We start from the raw sequence: 19231 nt of genomic DNA, 5'->3' as shown, positions 1-19231 counted from the left end.
AGGTGACCCAGGGACCCCAAGTGGGGAAGTGCCGGACCCCACCGGGGGTGCTGAGACACCGGGGGTGGGGTGCAGGCTCCTCTAAGCTCCACCTGCGCAGCCAGCAGCACGTGCCGCTTCCCCGCCCCCGTCAGGGAAGCACCGCCTCCCTTATAGGGGCAATGCCCCTTATGGCGTCCCCACCAATTTCTCAGCCCTCCCCGTGAACTGGGGGAGCCCCTAATTCACCCCACGGGGTTCTCTGCGAAGGGAAGAACCAGTCGGAGAGTCACGGCGGAGGTAGACCGGGGAAAGGGGGCGTCACCCCCGCTGTGCTGCCCGCGGCGTCGTTGCCCTTTTAAATCCCCCCCACCCGCCGCGGGGCAGCGCGGGAAGGCGGCGTGTGGGCGCGGGCTGGTGAGTGGGGGGTACATAGTGGGGCTGGGGAGGCAGCGGGCATCTCGGAGCTCCCGCTGCCCTTCCAGAACCAGGTGAGCCCCCCCGGGTCCAGGGAACCCCCGCCCTGCGGGGTGTCACCGCATTGTCCCCCCACCCCGAGGTCACCCTCCAGGTTCCAGTGTAAGTTGGGAATGAGCTGTTGGAGCAGTGAAAAGGGACCTGGGGGTCCTGGGGACAGCAGGGTGACCATGAGCCAGCACTGGGCCCTTGTGGCCAAGAAGCCAATGGTGCCTGGGGTGGGTTAGAAGGGGGTGGTCAGTAGGTCAGAGAGGTTCTCCTGCCCCTCTACTCTGCCTATGAAAACAGGGTTTAGTTCAGATACTATCAGGATATACTTGGGGAACACATAGATATACGTACATATATATATATATATATATATGTATATAATATACAGCCATACCACCTTGAGAATGCCCAGTCTCGTCTGATCTGGGAAGCTAAGCAGGGTCGGGCCCGGTCAGTACTTGGATGGGAGACCAGCTGGGAATCCCGGGTGCTGTGGGCTGAGCCAGCACTGGGCCCTTGTGGCCAGGAAGCCAATGGTACCTGGGGTGGGTTAGAAGGGGGTGGTCAGTAGGTCAGAGAGGTTCTCCTGCCCCTCTGCTCTGCCCTGGGGAGACCGCCCCCGACTGCGGGGTAGACGGGGCCGCCCCCGACTGCGGGGTAGACGGGGCCGCCCCCGACTGCGGGGTAGACGGGGCCGCCCCCGACTGCGGGGTAGACGGGGCCGCCCCCGACTGCGGGGTAGACGGGGCCGCCCCCGACTGCGGGGTAGACGGGGCCGCCCCCGACTGCGGGGTAGACGGGGCCGCCCCCGACTGCGGGGTAGACGGGGCCGCCCCCGACTGCGGGGTAGACGGGGCCGCCCCCGACTGCGGGGTAGACGGGGCCGCCCCCGACTGCGGGGTAGACGGGGCCGCCCCCGACTGCGGGGTAGACGGGGCCGCCCCCGACTGCGGGGTAGACGGGGCCGCCCCCGACTGCGGGGTAGACGGGGCCGCCCCCGACTGCGGGGTAGACGGGGCCGCCCCCGACTGCGGGGTAGACGGGGCCGCCCCCGACTGCGGGGTAGACGGGGCCGCCCCCGACTGCGGGGTAGACGGGGCCGCCCCCGACTGCGGGGTAGACGGGGCCGCCCCCGACTGCGGGGTAGACGGGGCCGCCCCCGACTGCGGGGTAGACGGGGCCGCCCCCGACTGCGGGGTAGACGGGGCCGCCCCCGACTGCGGGGTAGACGGGGCCGCCCCCGACTGCGGGGTAGACGGGGCCGCCCCCGACTGCGGGGTAGACGGGGCCGCCCCCGACTGCGGGGTAGACGGGGCCGCCCCCGACTGCGGGGTAGACGGGGCCGCCCCCGACTGCGGGGTAGACGGGGCCGCCCCCGACTGCGGGGTAGACGGGGCCGCCCCCGACTGCGGGGTAGACGGGGCCGCCCCCGACTGCGGGGTAGACGGGGCCGCCCCCGACTGCGGGGTAGACGGGGCCGCCCCCGACTGCGGGGTAGACGGGGCCGCCCCCGACTGCGGGGTAGACGGGGCCGCCCCCGACTGCGGGGTAGACGGGGCCGCCCCCGACTGCGGGGTAGACGGGGCCGCCCCCGACTGCGGGGTAGACGGGGCCGCCCCCGACTGCGGGGTAGACGGGGCCGCCCCCGACTGCGGGGTAGACGGGGCCGCCCCCGACTGCGGGGTAGACGGGGCCGCCCCCGACTGCGGGGTAGACGGGGCCGCCCCCGACTGCGGGGTAGACGGGGCCGCCCCCGACTGCGGGGTAGACGGGGCCGCCCCCGGCTGGGCCCGCCCGGTGTTGTTGCCTCCCAGTGTAGATACTGCTTTCTAGAGCCCCTAAACCCTCCTGGGCACCCTGGGGTGAGTGCTGGGCACTGACAGGGCCCTGTGTCCCACAGACAGGGTGCTGGAGCCCCGACGGCAGCCACCTGCTCTTCTCAGTGCTGGGGGAATATGTCATCTACTCCCTGTCCTTCTCGGAGCCCCGTGGTGATTCCGTTCCCCCCACCCATTTGCTTTGCTTTTTGGTCGTGGCCCAATGGGATTTTCTCTTCTCAGCCGCGTTCGCAGCAAAGAGTCTCCGTGGGGTTGGGTTTTTCCTCCTTGCGTGCCTTCTTGCTCCCAGTTCTGATCTTACAGGCCCCCAAAAAACCCTTTAAATGCTCAGCTGTTTTTTTTTTCCATGGAGGCAGCTGGTGCTGCTGTTTGCAACCTCCCCATCCCGTACCCAGGAGTGTTGTCCCTGAATCAGGGTTTTTCACCCCGGTAAATTAAATAGGGGTTTTCTCCTAATGGCCTTCAACAAGGAGCTGTATTTTGATATTAAAACAATATTCTAATGAACAAAATTGGCTTTAGGTTAAGCACATCCACAAAATTTAGCACTAATCACTCAATAATCAACTGTCTGTGGTTCAGTTCTCAATTGCGGGGTAGGTTTTGTTCTACAATTCAGTATCTCGTTTATTATTCATCTAGTATTAGTTTTCTCATAGGCCTTAGGGTTGGGTCCTTCGTGCTGTTGGTACCGGGATGTAACCGGGGGCTTTTTGTTCCAGGGGAGATGCAGGGGCAAGTGGGAGGCTCCAAAACAGCCTCTGTGGTGGCAGATCTGTCCGAAACCACCTTCGAGACGCTGTGCGGGGAGGAGAGGTGGGTCTGGTGACACCGGGGGGGCCGTGGCTGCGTCCCCGCTTCGGGGGGACACGGGGGTATCTCGGTGCCACTTGTGCCGGTTTCCAGGATCGGAGGAGAAATCCACTCCATGGCGTGGGATCCCACTGGGGAGAGATTAGCGGTGATCGGGGGGCCCGCCCGGTGTTGGAACCCCGACGGGCACATACATAAATTATCACTTTCTGTCAATTTTACCAAAATATATATAAATAAGTATATAGATAAATACAAAAAGGCAGGCTCCTCTAGGAATGAGGAATGGAAGGGCATTATTCAGAATGACTGCACAATGGTTGCTACTTATCTCTAGTTTGTCCAGGTTAGATCCTCTTCTGGCTTTTTTAGGTCAGCATGTCTGTATAGACGTTGCAGATGATGTAGATATTTCAGATATTATGTAGCAGTTGCCTCTCGAAGATACTTGATGTGGATTGGGAAATCACAGCCCTAAAACTCTGGTGTCTTAAAAGGTACAAAAATTTTCTTTGTACTTTAAAGTAAAAAAGTAGAAAACTGCATAGTGAAGTCCTGGAAACCTTCAGAAGAGGAAAGATTCATTTACAACAACACTGACAGATGTATTTATTACTTAGCAAATAATGATTGGCTAAGAAGGGAATTTTGAGGTATTCCCTACAACTAGATTAGAACATAAGAGATTCCAGTTACAAATACTGTCATTTAAAATGAACTATTAAATCATTTGAGCAACCAGCACTGCAAACTAGAAGGAAAAGATGAATGATTCAAAAGGATGTTTTGATCAGTAAGGTGGAAGTAAAACACATTACTAAATATGAGAACTGGCAGACAGAGAGTATAAGAAATCTTAATAAACTTGTTTCTGTCAACTGATAACCGGGTAGATTTAAATCAAGATTATGATAATTTGAAAAGCAGACAGTTGGAAGAGGAAAGCAAGCTTGAATTGCCAGAAGGTACACATGCACGGAGTGAATTTTATGGAAATTAGGAATGCTTATTGTGAAACAGCCTGATATGAGCTCTACAGCTTGCTAATGAAAGTATGTTAACAATAACATCAGAAATGAAAGAAAAGCACCTGTAAAAAACTGATAGGTTTGAACTGGGCACAGGCATTGTGGTAAGATTATGAGTTCTCTTAATATAAAGATAAGACAGTGTTATCAGAAACTGGATTCAAAGAACAAAATTAAAGAGAGAGAAAAAAGAATCGCTGATAGGAGAGCTACCCTCTGCCAAGGCAAAGGGTATTTTTTTCCACATAAATCAGTACTTTTCCATATGTAGAAAAGGATGTGGAGAACCAACAAGAGGAAAAAATGTCTCCCCAGTTCCTGCCTTCAGACCTCAGAGCTAGAGAGCTAAACACCTGGTAGCACTTGGCCCGGGGCTCGGGGGGAGCAGCTCCCGTGCTGCAGCTCAACTGCAAATTGTCCGGTAAGAGGCACCATGCTGGAAGCTGTCGCACTCAAAACAGCTCCTGTTCAGTTCAGGAAGAGTTAAAGCATTAACCTGTTGCCTCAGACAGTTTCTAATCAGTGTACCAAAGGTGAACGGGAGGATACCAACTTTAAAGATGTCAACTGAAATTATTTCCTCTACAATATGACTGTTAGGTAACTTCGGGAAAGACATTTAAGTTTGAGCTTTACAGCTTAAGTAACCAGACACAGGAGCCTGAATCAGGTAAATCTTCATAGAGACATCCCTGCAGCAAAGCCCTACACATACTGCTTCATTTTCCAGGGTATTTCAGTGCACGGTGATTGAATTCACCACAAATGCAATAGGATGAATGCAAAAAGGAGCAGGCACTCATCTGGTTGCAGCAGTGTGTGTCTTCCCGTAGGCTGAAATTATGGGAAATGTCTGGAATAGCATTCCACACACTTGTTCTTCCTTACTTCTAGGTGCGAACCTAAACAGAGGGAGAGTCTAATTTCAAAACTACAACCCTGTTGTCCTAGAAGACATCTGAACTTTAAAATCAAAGTACTTCCAAAGTTTTCTGAAAAGTTTATCTGCATGGGTAGAGAGAGATGGGAGACCAAGCCATTATAACTGAAAAAATTTCCCAGAAATAATAAAAAAGTAAGAAGTGAAAAGCACAGCTCTCCTGCTCTTTGTCTCTCAATCTCCATTGACAAAATGGGATTTTAATATTTCCTGTTTCACATAGGCATAACAAATGGTCATATATTCTCACCAATTCATTGTCACACAATTACAGCTGGATAAAAATTTATTTTTTACCTACTTTTAGCTAAATTGGTGCTAATTGTAGCTTTCAGGCAAAATCACAAGTACTTTTGTTTGGTTCCTTCAAAAGAATAGTCACAGAGGAACACAAAGATGATGAGGGGTCTGGACCATCTTTCTTATGAGGAAAGACTACGAGAGCTGTGTCAGTTCAGCCTGGAGAAGAGAAGGCTGAGAGGGGATCTCATCAATGCCTATAAATATTTCAAGGGTGGATGTCAAGAAGATGGACCAGACTCTTCAGTGGTACCCAATGATAGCATGAGGGGCAATGGGCACAGACTGAAACAGGAGGTCCCATCTGAATATGAGTAGAAACGTCACTATGAAGGTGCCAGAGCCCTGGAACAGGCCTCCCAGAGAGGGTGTGGAGTCTCCTTCTCTGGAGACATTCGAAACCCACCTGGACATGGTCCTGTGTGACCTGCTCTGGTGAACCTGCTATAGCAGGTGGGTTGGACTGGATGATCTCCAGAGTCCCTTCCAACCCCAACCGTTCTGTGATTGTGTGGAAAAATACATTCTTATTCATGCAAAACAAAGGACTTTCAAATGTTGTTTTGGTTGAAATTGTACTTCTTTGACAAGTAAAATGTTAATATTTTCATAAAATCCTTTAAAAAATTGCATTACATTTTTTTTCATATAGACATTTATGTATTTGTAACTCTGAATACATCTTATTCTTACATCCAGATATTTGTAGTGTATCCTAAACACTCTAAATAAAAATCATCTATGTTTGAGAGTAGCTTGCATATCTAAGAAATTGTGTTCCATAGGTCAAACAACTACAGTTCATAACTGAAAACTTGACTTTTTCTGGAATGACAGCTGTCATCTTGAGCACTTGAACACCTCCCAGTTTTTCCTGAGGCACCTTCAGAAGTACAAATGGATGATATTGCTTCTGAAATGTGTATATCAGTGCTTCTGCCTTGTATGTACGTTAACCACACATGTGGTCTGGGTTGCTAGATTACTGTCTATCCTTTTAAATTTGCTGGGAGATTTCCCTGGGGAATACGATCTCTACAGTTACTGTACAACTCAAGGTTACAATCTCAGTAACACATCCTGCTATAATTATGTTTAGGCTGGTGCTTTCAAACTATTCATTTCATTAAATCTCCATTTGGAGCCTGAAGCAAGGAGCTGAACATCTTACTACATACTGAATGTCTGCGAAAACAGATCTGAAATTCCCAAATGGATTTCTTCAAATAACAAAAAAAGAGCAACAACAACAAAAGCCTTCAGAAGGTGCCTTTTCCAAACACTGGGTGCCAGCCCTAAGTTAAGGATGCAATTAATTTTCAAGTATTCCTCATTACACACAGATTTCCTAAACCTCTATGTATTCAATATATTCCATTCTCAAAGGCCTCAAGAAGGGAGAGAGGAACAACATTTATTAACTTCATAATGTGAAGTTAATAAATCTAGATTCCTGCAAGAAAGATTTGATGCTTCAGAAAAGATGTCCTTTTCACTCCTGATGAGATCAATTTATCTAGAATAGACAAAGTAATTTAGAGGGCACAGAAAGGAAAAGTTGTCACAAAGTTACTAGGGAGAATTTAAATCAGAGCTTTGATTGCAAGTCTAATGCATAGCAGAAAGCACAGTTTTTAGAAACTATACAAGTGCCATTAGGCCTATCATTTCTACAGCTGAAATATTTATATGAAAGAACTTCCATTTAATCCATATTAATCCATAAATTGTTTTCATAGTCACCACTTACCTAAAATGTAATCAGAATTCTCGGGACTATGGAGAGATGTATAAAGCAACAGAAAAAATAATCACACGTGCTTTGAAGTTGACGTGTTCAGTCTCACTTGGAACAGTTTCATCAAAAGTAAGGCCTTCATATTACATCCCTTGCACCAAGAAAGGGCTTGTACGTCTTTGCATGATTACTTTTATCATGGGAAGTTTCTCACCGATTGAGGTAATGTGTGTTCTGAGTCAGTCCTCTTGCAAAAACTGGCAAATGGGCTGCCAGAACTTTGCTGTATTATCCCTGCTGCTGCTGCATAGCCCCATCCATCATTGCACAGGTGATTCCAACACTCAGAACATGTAAGTCTCAAAACCATGACCTCAATATAGTTTCTGTGCATGGATGTCCTAGGCTAAAGGAAATGGAGAAAACCAATAAATTAATCTGAACCTGTTCCTTCAGCTCCCTCTAAAATCTCCTAATTCAGCCTTGCATTAATTTTCCTCTTAATAAGCAGAGTTGAATGCACCACACAGACCTGTGTAAAGCAAAGGGATTTAAACTTAGAAAATACCTGTAAACATACTGGGAACCCATTAACACTAACAGCAGAGAAATCTGTGATGCAGGAATTGTGGTTTATGTCCCATTTCTAGTGGGGCTGACCTACTTTTGTTCACAGGTTTCCTCTGTTTGCTTCATCCTACACATGGTCTTCCAGCATTGTCTTCTGCCTCTGTTCCATGCTCTCTTACTCCCACTTACCCATGTGGTTCCTGTTCCCATCTCTGTGTCCTATCCACCCACTCATCTACTCTTCCTCCCACCATCTACTCCTCCTCCCATCAGCTTCAGCCTCCTGTCCAGGCAGCTCCAGTCTACTCCAGCCTCACTAGACTGCAGTTCTCACATTCACTCTTCTGTTCTTCTCTCGTCTGTCTCCCATCCTCCCTGCTTTTGCTGACCCATATGTCAGCAAGGACAGGAAGAGCATCTCTGGTTTTGCTTTAAGGCCCAGTCTAATCTAAATCCCTAGTCCTAGGGCAAATGTGCTGAGAGAGCTCAGTTCAGTCCCCGCAGCCCTGGGGCAGCACTTGCTAGACAGTCGCAGAATCCTCAGAACGTTCATCAGCCAACTCTAATAAGCCTTATGCAACGTGCATTTCTGCCAAAGCTGGGAAAACTTTCACACAAATAACAGCAAGAACATTTCCTGCATTCCCATCAAATTTTAATCTCTTCTCATAGGAGGAAACTACAGCTTAGTAATGAAACATCTGCAATTATTTTTAACTGGGACAAAAATGAATGCCATTCATTCTTTGGAACAGCTGAATCTCTTTCTTTTGAAAAGTTAATACACATTTTTTTGGGTTGTCAAACACACAGGAAAGAGGCACAGTTGGAGTGAAATTAATTCATTCAAAATCTCAGTTAATTTCTTTATGTAAAGTTTGGAAGAAGTATTCTCCAAGATCTATCAGAACTCTGGTATTCAGTATTAAACAGTTCAGATACCATTCATCCCAAAACTAAAAAAAACCCCAAAAAACTAGCAAAGAATCTACTACAGTAATGAGTAAAGAAAATGATATATTTTTAACTCCACTATCATTAAAGATTTAAGAGTACTGCAATAATTTTCTGCTTCTCCATTGCTTTATTGAGCTTAGTCAAACTGATATATTGCTGTGTACTTCATCCATTCTTGCTGATGGATGATATGAAGTATGTAGACAATGCTGATGTCCAACCAAAAAGAGGAATTATAGAAAAGAGAAGATAAGCAGTTGTAGATGATGAAGTGCTGATTAATAGATTATCCCCCTCCCCACCAAGTCCAAGCCCATATTTTAAACTGCCAACAGCATCGCAACCGAATGAACAAGTATTTCTGGAATCCAGAAAATGTTGAGGAGCTGACCTTTCTCAAAATTAATCCTCAACAGCTTCTTTCAGGATTTATTTCTTTCTCTTAGCTTCGGACAAAATCAGTCATGGTGTGACCTGAACTTGATGATTGCTGGCTGTGAGTGGATAAAGCACTTTCTGGCCTAGAGGTTTGATACTCTTGCCTTAGTTTTCACACAAGCACTTCAGGCAGTAATGCTGACTTCAGTAACATTCATTAATTGTGGGTTGAGAAAGGAGGTGATGTCATGGAGCTATTCACCTTGTGCCATTGAATCAACATTGGCTCCTATCAGCCGTAACAACAACCGAAAGCTGTTACCAAACTGTGGCTTTGGGGAAATGAGACAGTGCACCTCCAGCTCCACATGGGCTTAAAGAAAGGAGAAGGAGGATGTTTTAAAGGATGATGGTAGCTCCTGGAAGATGAAACTAACTGAAGCACTAGTGAAATTCCACAAAACACACCAACCACCTTGGCTCCCCCAGTGAAGGTTTAAGACCTATAGAGGTTGTCTCCTGGCACAAGGGGAGTTTCTTTATCCCTCACTACCAAGATCAGAGAGGGCTGTGACTTAGGGGTGAGGCACAGTGATAAACTGCAATATTCCAGATTCACTTGTCACCAAAACAGCTGCCCAGAGATACTATAGGGTTAAACAGCCTATAAAACAGCACAGAAAAATGCCCAGACTTCCCTCATACTAATGATGCTATAAGCAGTGCAGAATTCATCTCCAGTTCCCTCCACAGTCTTGCTGTACAAATGCCATTTAGAATTTATCTCAGAGGGAGAGAAACCAAAACCACGGGTTTTGACCAAAAAAATCAAAAGCAAGGGACAGGAGATGGAAATGTTATCTGCTCTTTCCAGTAAGATGAGAAGATGTTGTGTTGATTACAAAATATGTGCATAAAGTTCTGTCTTTCAGAGAGACTGTTAAGTATATTTTTGAAAAATTAGTTTACTGTTTGTGGATAGCTATTGTGCTACCCTAAGCTGTGGCCATTAGTGAAGAGTTACTCTTTTAATGCAAAGAATATGGTTCTTTTAAACCATTAGGAAATGCTTCTAGTTCAGCTAGTTATGTGGGAGATCAAAACAGTCTTGTAACTTTGTATGTTTTTGTGAACAATCTATCCTGCACAAACTAAACCATAGGAGTCACATAATCAGTTGGTATAAGCTATCTAAATTCCCCTAATTTCAGTTACAATATATTTTCTATTTTCTTGCTCAGCTTTTGCTCGCAGTACATTTCTAATACATTCAATTAGCTTGAAAATAGAGCTTGCTTTTGCATATTCCTATAAGCATATACATAAAGAGATAGGCAATTGAAAAACAAACTACCCCAAATACTGAGCAAAAAGCATAATAAAATGTATTTTTTTGAAGAGTCCTTAAATGATTAGAAGTCTAACTATACATACATTGAATTTGGCTCAGATACAGTTACATCATCTGAATTGCACTGTTGTAGATACAACAAATATTACAAGTGGACAAACAACTTCCAATAAATATACACTGACAGAGTGAAGCAACACATCCTCAGCCATTGAAAATACAAGATAAATTTAGCAAAAACCCATGATCAAGACCAATTCTGAAAATAAATACTGCCTGCAGGACAACATTGAAGTAACTTGATAAGAGAATTTCCTATTTTCAAATACTACTGCAACCACTGTAAATATTGCTCTCTTATTTCCAGCTGTTCTTCAAGCAAGTAAATTTATAGAAATTCAGATATCATCTGTGACATATGCTACTTCAGCTTTCCACACACACCTCCTTTTAAAATCTAACATTCAATTCTAAATGGAAAATAATCTTCTATTATCAGTTTTCCAGGCGATGACTTGTTTTATTCTACTACACATAAAAATTCAAGCCCAAAGGAATGTTTCTCAGATATATGTGAATCCCATCAACTGCTGTTTTCCCTTATTTTTGTTTTTGCATATGTTGGCCCTACTTTAGAACATACATTCGCTTTCTAGTATGATAAATGATGATGCCACATAAATTAACCAATTTTTCATTTATATTTTAATAATTGAACAGTCATAACACCTTGCCACACTACATTATGGCATGTCATACAGTGTGTTACCTATGTGACATGGTAAATTACTGTCCCTCAGCGATGTGAAGCCATTTGATGTGTTACATATGGTCTCTCCATAGCAGCTTATATCCAAGAGAACAGCATTTGTTCTGAAGGGAAAGGTTAAAGGTAAGACTGGCCTGTTGGTCACTGACAAGCTGAGATTTAGTGCCCACATGTCCATGGAAGCCTCTCAGAGAAAGAGGTGGCACTAGCTGGCAACTAAGCATTATGAGTTCCCAGCTTGTGATCCCAGTCCTGCTTCTCTAATGTGTCCCTATGTGTGACTATTCCATAAACTTTGTGCTTTGTGCCTGTATACAGATCTGGATCTATCATCCTCATCAATCCCATATTGGGATAAATTACCTGTTTTTCCATTTTTAGTACCCTGGAAGCGTTGGGTGGGTGTGGCTGGGGCTGAATAAAAATTGCTGAAGGGGAAAATACATTCTTCATACTTCTTGTAAGAAATGGGTCCACACCAACTGCAGCTGAGAAATCTGTGAGAAACCTGATATATTTCTATTCCAGGTTTAGACCAAGAAGGTAAGTGCAAGCTGAATCTGCGATTACATGAAACACAGTTGTAATACGGTACTCTCCAAATAAATGCAACGTGTGTAGCTATATGGTCTTGTAACAAACAAGGGACATCACTCAAAGTGTGACAAGGATATTAACGTTCAGCAGATCCTTGGTGATTTATTTCTTTATGTTTTCAAAGGCCAGTTATGCTTAGAAAGGACATATGGGCTAGAGAATATAGCAGGCAAACCAGGTCCTGAAGACGCAGGAGTGGCCACTATAACTAATATATGCACTTACAGAGCCCTTGTATGAGTCTAATACAGCTCATTTCCGTTATTTAACTGAGGTGAGCTGGTACTGACCTTTGATAGTGTTATCTAAGTAGCGAAATTCCCAGCATTTCCCTGCCACCCTCAAAGTGCAGGACAGACTACAGAGATCTCTGCAGCCCAGATCTAGGACATCACAAAGGGATCTTTCCTGACCCATGCACATAGGGTACATGTCTGAAAAATCAGATGTGCACAGGAGGGATCTGGAGCCACCTCTTCCAAGCCAACGATACATCTGCTTCAAACTGGTTCAAATACCCATGCAATGTGAGGCTGTGTATTCTCTCATTCTCACTAATAATTATTACAAGGCCAAGCAGGACTGGCATCTTAATCACAAGGGAGCTTAAACAGTCACAGGTGCTAAACACCTGAGAATAAAAAGCCTGTGAGCATGAGCGTGGATAAATTAACATTCCCAATTTGCTAGCACTCCAACATTTTCAAGTGAAAACTAATTTTCCCTATAGACAGTAAGCCACAAGTACATTTATCTGTTCTAATTTACCAGACACATTCATGCTGGCGCTGTTAAAGCAACAATATCCAGTTTCCACCCCATCTTTAAGCCATATGCAAAGAGATTTTAGCATAAAAACAATCTGCTATTGAATCAACACATGAAAAAAAGCTGTTAAGTATAACAAGGCCTAATTTCTCCTGAAAAATGTGCAACTCTTACAAGTCCTCACAGTATAGTCTCACACAAAGTCAACAGGTCTTTTTTGAGAGCAAGGATAACACAGTGAGCATCAGAGAAGGTGCACAAGCCCGGCTACCCAAACACAGTTACGCTCCGTAGTGGGAGGACCAGGTGCTCTTTGAGTCGTGAAATCCTCACTGTACAGCAAGATCACCTGCTCTGCATCCCCTTTAAAGATTTCTAGCATTAAATTTCAAGAGAAGAAATCTAGCTCAATGGAGAGCGTTTTCTAGAGAAGACAGACATACAACATATATGGTAGCAGCAAGAGCAACAGCTCCTTGCGGTCGAAATTCCGTCGAAATGAAGGCTGCCCTGCTTCAGTCTCACATACGATTGCTATTAAAAAAAGAACGACAAAAAAAAAAAAGATATATCTCTTGTTCTACATGTAAAAATTATGTGGCATCCTTGGAAACTATGCTGCACAAGGACAGATGAAAATCTGACCAAGAACTCCTGAAGTTCAGATTCACAGATCTCCTACAAAATAGGTAATTCCAGGCTTGCAAATTCTGTAAGTCCCTACAGTTAGCCTCTGAAGACTTCTGCTGGTGATATTTTTAAATATCATTTATCAAAAATTAAATGAAGAAATAAAAACATATGACCAATTTGAGATATAAATATATACAAAAGGAAACATTACAACATGACTTCTCTTTAAGAGTAGCCAATTGTATCAACTGTAGATTACATGAAAACATGTTTATTAAAGTTGTTTTAACACACACAGTCTGAAGCCAGAAATTTGAAAAATTGTTTCACTTAAAGGAATTAGTGATTTCCTTGGGCAAATAGAAATCCTACTCTTTGAGCACAGTTGGGGGTTGAAGAATAAGAGACTGCATTCTGATTCTCACCACTGGTCTGTCCTTCTTTCCACCTTTCAACCTTCTGAAGTCACCAGACTCACATGAAAATCAGCTGGCAGGGGGAACTTTTCAGGAATTTGTTTCCTTTTGTGCTTTGTTAAATCAAGATTATCTTCCTTTTTCAGTTTAGTACATGGTATTGCCTGATAAAATAGGAGACTAACACGAAGTCCAATATATTCTTCATTCATAGGAATAAGACTGATAATCAGTAAAGCTAAGACTAATTCTAATACAAGTCTAGTAGCTCCTAGAGTCTTTTACTAGAGCTTTAATCACAGTGATGATATTGAAAACAGTTTACTGAGAATCTTAAGATAATAGGGGAGTGATGAAGCAAATGTCCCTGATATTAAAACTGACCTTTCCTGTACAAGAGAGTGCTAAGATCAAACATTGTAGATTTACTTGTGCAATTTCAGCAGGAGCTCTCCAGTACCAATGTGCATCAAGGAGGCATTTTTTTCCCTTTTCTGTCTCTGACTGCAGTGAATCTTAGATAAGCAAGGGACATATGCATCAGCTCTTCCTGTAAAAGCACAGCAGGTATCACAGAGATGAGTGGCAGATACATTTCTGAGATTCTGTGTTTCAACAGGAGGCAAAAGTGTGCCCACAGCTGCTCCTTTGCTTTACACACTGAACAATCTCAGAAGGGCAGGAGTAGAGCTTTCTCCTCTGCCCCCAGTCACTGAACATAAAAGGAAGACAGTCAGGATTTATACTGTCATCTGATTGTCTCCTACATGGTGCTGAAGAGGACAGGCAGCCACAGAACACAAACAGCCAAAACCCTGCAGGAAGCTTCTGTCCTTACTTCTTTGGTTTTCCTCACTCAGTTATTTTGCAAAGAAGCCTGGAAGTTGGCACCCGCAAATCAGCCACCCAAATCCTCTGCGAGTGTTTCTGAAATGAGGCCCATCAATCTTTTCCCACGTACTTCTTACAATAAATCTTTCAGCAGTGAAATACAACACAGCAGAGAGGAAACGCTCCAGGAGGCTCCTGGAGCATGTGGAAGACAACTTCCTGACACAGCTGGTCACTGAGCCAACCAGGGAAGGTGCCCCACTAGATCTGTTGTGTGCAAACAGAGAAGGACCTGTGGGTGATGTGATGGTTGGAGGTCATCTTGGGCATAGCAATGACAAGATGACAAGAGTTTTTGATTCTTGGAGAAGTCAGGAGCCGGGAGGGGACAGCAGAACTGCTACCTTGGATTTCTGGAGAACAGACTTGAACCTGTTCAGAAGGCTGGTTGGCAGAGGCCCTTGGGAGGCAGCAATGAAGGGCAAAGGACTCCAGGAAGGCTGGTTGCTTTTCAAGAAGGAAATCTTAGAGGCACAGGAGGCAGGCTGTCCCCATGTGCAGAAAGGCAAGCCAAGCAGGGAAGAAGACTGGCATGGCTGAGCAGAGAGCTTTGGCTGGAACTCAAAGGAATAAACGCAAAGTGTATGACCTTTGGAAGAAGGTGCAGACAACTCAGGAGGACTAGAAAGATGTCATGAGGTTATGCATGGAAAAAATTAGAAGGGCCAGAACCCCACTAGAACTTAATCTGGATATTGCCATAAGAAAAAATGTTTCTATAAATATATCAGCAAGAAAAGAAGGGCTAAGGAGAATCATAGTGACAAAGGATGAAGAAGAGGCTGAGGTGCTAAATGCTTTCTTTGCCTTAGTCTTTAATAGTAAGACCAGTTGTTCCCTGGCTACGCATGCCCCTGACCTGGAAGACAGAAATGGGGAGAATGAAGCCCCCTATAACCCAAGAGGAAACTGGCTGCTCATGGATTGCACAGGCATAATCTTCACTGAGTAAAGAACTGGCTGGATGGCCAAGCACAAAGAGTTGTGGTGAATGGAGTGAAATCCAGCTGTCAGTCAGTCATGAGTGGTGCTCCCCAGGGCTTAGTACTGGGAGTACTGGGGCTCGTTCTGTTTAATGTCTTCATCAATGAGGATGAGGGGATTGAGTTCACCCTCAGTAAGTTTGCAGACAGCACCAAGTTGGGTGGGAATGTTGATCTGCTGGAGGGTAGGAACGCTTTACAGAGGGATCTGGACGGGCTGGATCATTGGGCTGAGGCCAATTGTATGGGGTTCAACAAGGCCAAGTGTTGGGTCCTGTGCTTGGGTCACAACAACCCCAGGCAGAACTACAGGCTTGGGGAAGAGTGGCTGGAAATCACCCCAGGCAGAACTACAGGCTTGGGGAAGAGTGGCTGGAAATCTGCCTGGTGGAAAAGGACCTGGGGCTGTTAGTCGACAGCCAGCTGAACATGAGCCAGCATGTGCTCAGGTGGCCAGAAAGGCCAACAGCATCCTGGCGTGCATCAAGAACAGTGTGGCCAGCAGGATTAGGGCAGTGATTGTCCCACTGTACTTGGTGCTGGTGAGGCTCCGCCTCAAATGCTGTGTTCAGTATTGGGCGACTCACTACAAACATCATGTTTAACTCCAGCTGGCAACAAGGAACGCCCAGCTTCCTTTAGGTTTACCATCACTGTCCACCTTTAATACTGAATGCAGGTCTTTCTCACATCTGTAAAAGATATCTCAGTACTAGATATCATGGAGAGATAATGTTAATCAAAGGTACAGAATGAGATGCAGAAATACAACAGTTAGTGGCATTTCTCAGTTTGAAAAAGTCATGATTGAGTAAAAGTCACAAATGGCATGGAGAAGGGGGCCAGAATTAACAGGTCTCATCAAAATAAGGCAATTTATTATATACATATGCATACACATATAATGAAAATATACACATCCACACTGTAGAACTTACTGCTATAATAAACAGTGTTGCTCAGTATAATTATTCTTGCCCTCTTACATCGTTTTGTTTTAATAATAAACAATGAGCAAAGTTCTGTAAAAATAATTATAGCCCTGAAAAGCCATTTTACAGGAACACTGCAGTTTTATTTTATTGCTACAGTACAATTTTAACAGTTTATAAATGAAACAAAATAGGAATAAGGACTTTATTTCCCAGTAACCATACACTGCTGAAACATTGGAAGTTTTCTTTACATTCCGGAGAAGAACGCTACAACTGGGCTTCTCACCTTCTTTGGATATTACATGTTGGTCCCATCCTCAACAGAACTAAAACAAGGGCCTGTAAAGACCATCTTGCGGAGTAGCTGCAAACAAACTGCAACTGGGAAAGAGCAGTAATAATCCAATAGAGACTCCTTTGTTAAAGAAATCCCAATAACCACAAAAACTCTCTGAAATGATCAATTTCATTAAAAGGTTTAATGAGATTACCAACTTTAATTACTCTTCTGTGCTGCATTAATTTATAAAGGGTGGGTCCTCAATCTGAACATTTAATAGTTTCCAGAAATAGCACATCCCATTTAAAAAGAAGCAGAATGACTTTTTTTTTTTTTTTTTTTTTTTAATTGAAATAATCTAGCACCACTATAAGCCCTTTGGGCATTTCTAGAAGTACTATAGTACCTAAAAAGGCTGATATTTCCTAGGTATCTATTTTAATTCTCGAAGACCTTTGAAATGTTCACCCTCGGTATGCTAACCAAATGAAAAGCAAGAACAAGGTTACATTCTGGCTGTTTCAGTTTTACAAATGTGATTTTACAAACTACACCACTAGAAAAGCTAAGTAGAAGTCATTCTTAATGCACAGTAAGATGCATTTCTAACCAGATTAAGCAGCTGTTAACATTATTTTTCTGCACAGCAAGAGCAAATGTCTACAATAACTACACCTTAAAAGAAGAGGCAATCCCATTTGGTGCACATTGTATACATTTGATTTTATTCCCCAATAGCATTCAGTAGGAAATAAAAGAGCTAGATAAGGAAATTAATTTGCAGCAGTACTTCAAACATGCACATTTACAAAAGCATAAGAATTTTAAAGAAGTTAGAAAGAAATCTAAGAAGCAAGAACAGAAGGATAACACTCAACTCCAACACCCAAGTCCAGTGCCAACTTCTTCCCACCTAAGAGTGGCAAGTCGGTATAAGAAAAAAGTAACCACCACCACCAACACAAAACCCCAGGTATATGTGACAGAGAATGTGAAGGTAGGCATTTACAGAAGTAGTTGAAAGTCTACTGCTGAAACAGAAAACTATCTATTTCCTGGGATTTTTTCCATATCCCCTGTCATTAATTTTCCAGAAGGACATCATTATTTCACTGAAATGCTGAGTGTTAAATCAAAAGGCAGCTGTTCCAGGAAATTCATAACAATGATGGAACAATAGCCAGGGTGAAGTTGAGATATAACAATACAAGGTGTGAATGAAACATTGAGGAAGCTGCTAAACAGCAGCTACATCCTGTAGGGCTCAGTCTCAACTAGGATGATTCTACCAAGCTAAAAGTAATAAACCAACCATAATAAAATTCAGGCAACAGGATTTAATGGTAATGAAATATATTACACTAGCCAACACACGAAATACCCAAGGGATTTAGTGAATGACCCTGTTTCTATAGAGGTTTCTGAATATTTGCTTTCTGTAACACTAATAGGGTTATAATTCTCTATGGTGGTTAAAATAATTTATAGACAGGAATTCATTTCTTATTAAATGATACAAGACTATCCCCTTCACACTCTGCTGTCAGTTTGCCTGTTTTCAAGGGTCAGCTGAGGACCCAGTGAAGTATGATCACCACTCTTACTACCATGTTCTGCAGGATGGGGCAGAGCCCCAGGCATCCCCCAGGGCTGCCCTGATGGGCACACAAAGCCTTCCAGGCACAGTCTCTCCACTAAAGTATCCTGGGAAACTGTAGTAATTGCCTTTAACGCCTTCTAAAAAACACCTCCAGCAAAGATACAGCTTTGTTCACAAAAGGATGGATGGAAATCACAGATAGGAGTTTTCACCTTGCCAAAATGATTTTTCTCTGCAAAGTATACTGGAAAGGTACTCACATAGTGGTAATTTCAGAAATGTAACTATAAGCAACTATTAAGACCTTCAAATACAACACCTAATTAACAACGATACTGAAGTTATGCTCCTGCATAATAGGATTTAGCCAGCTTCAGACCACTGCAGGAAATTTGTTATTTCAGAAGCGCAGTATAAGCCAATGCGTTGGTTTGGCTGAAAGTTAAATTTTCGTTATGCAGTTAGAAACTTTTCTTCTTGTAGCCAGCACAGTCATTGTCTGGATTCAGGTTGAGAACAAGAAGATTTGTCTGGGGGCCGAGGTCTTTCTGAGCTCTCTGTCCGCAGGTGTGAAGCAGCTGGGAAGGGGAACATAGATGGGGCAGACCCTGACTGAGATCCAGACTGATCGATTAGAATATTCCATGCCATCAGCGTCATGCTTCATATTTAAGAAGAGTTGGGGTTTCTAGGTAGGGAGATGGTGACTCATTCTGGTTCTGCTCCATTTTGGCCGAGTTCTTTCAGCAGTTCCTTTAGTTCAGCTTTTGGCCATTCTACTGTTTTGCAGCGGCCTCTGGGTCTTTCTGCTTTTTTGTCCCCGTTTCCCCAGGACCAGGGAGCTCTCTTGCCAGGATTGGCTGCTCAGCATGGATGGAGTTCATGAGGAATTGCACTGAGTATCTTTTGGCTTATGTTCTATTTCCATTTTATATATGTTATAAGTAGTAGTGGTATATTACGATTATTTTCTTATTAAACCATGTTTCTCTCAGTCCA

The 19231-nt window shown here is 44.3% G+C and overlaps 2 long non-coding RNA genes across 2 annotated transcripts; both read left to right on the top strand.

Annotated features, from left to right (window-relative positions):
• The first annotated feature begins 435 nt into the window (after positions 1 to 435).
• On the top strand, positions 436 to 6120 carry LOC309444633. The gene is made up of 2 exons (XR_014185115.1): positions 436 to 470; positions 5021 to 6120. It is a non-coding gene; the product is annotated as an uncharacterized lncRNA (long non-coding RNA).
• LOC309444627 lies at positions 2204 to 3252 on the top strand. The gene is made up of 3 exons (XR_014185113.1): positions 2204 to 2438; positions 3008 to 3101; positions 3192 to 3252. It is a non-coding gene; the product is annotated as an uncharacterized lncRNA (long non-coding RNA).
• Positions 6121 to 19231: the final 13111 nt, after the last annotated feature.

This window comes from Streptopelia decaocto (genome assembly GCF_964273445.1).
Source record: "Streptopelia decaocto genome assembly, chromosome: 11".
Taxonomy (NCBI): Eukaryota; Metazoa; Chordata; class Aves; order Columbiformes; family Columbidae; genus Streptopelia; species Streptopelia decaocto.
This window is presented reverse-complemented; position numbering and strand designations above follow the sequence as displayed.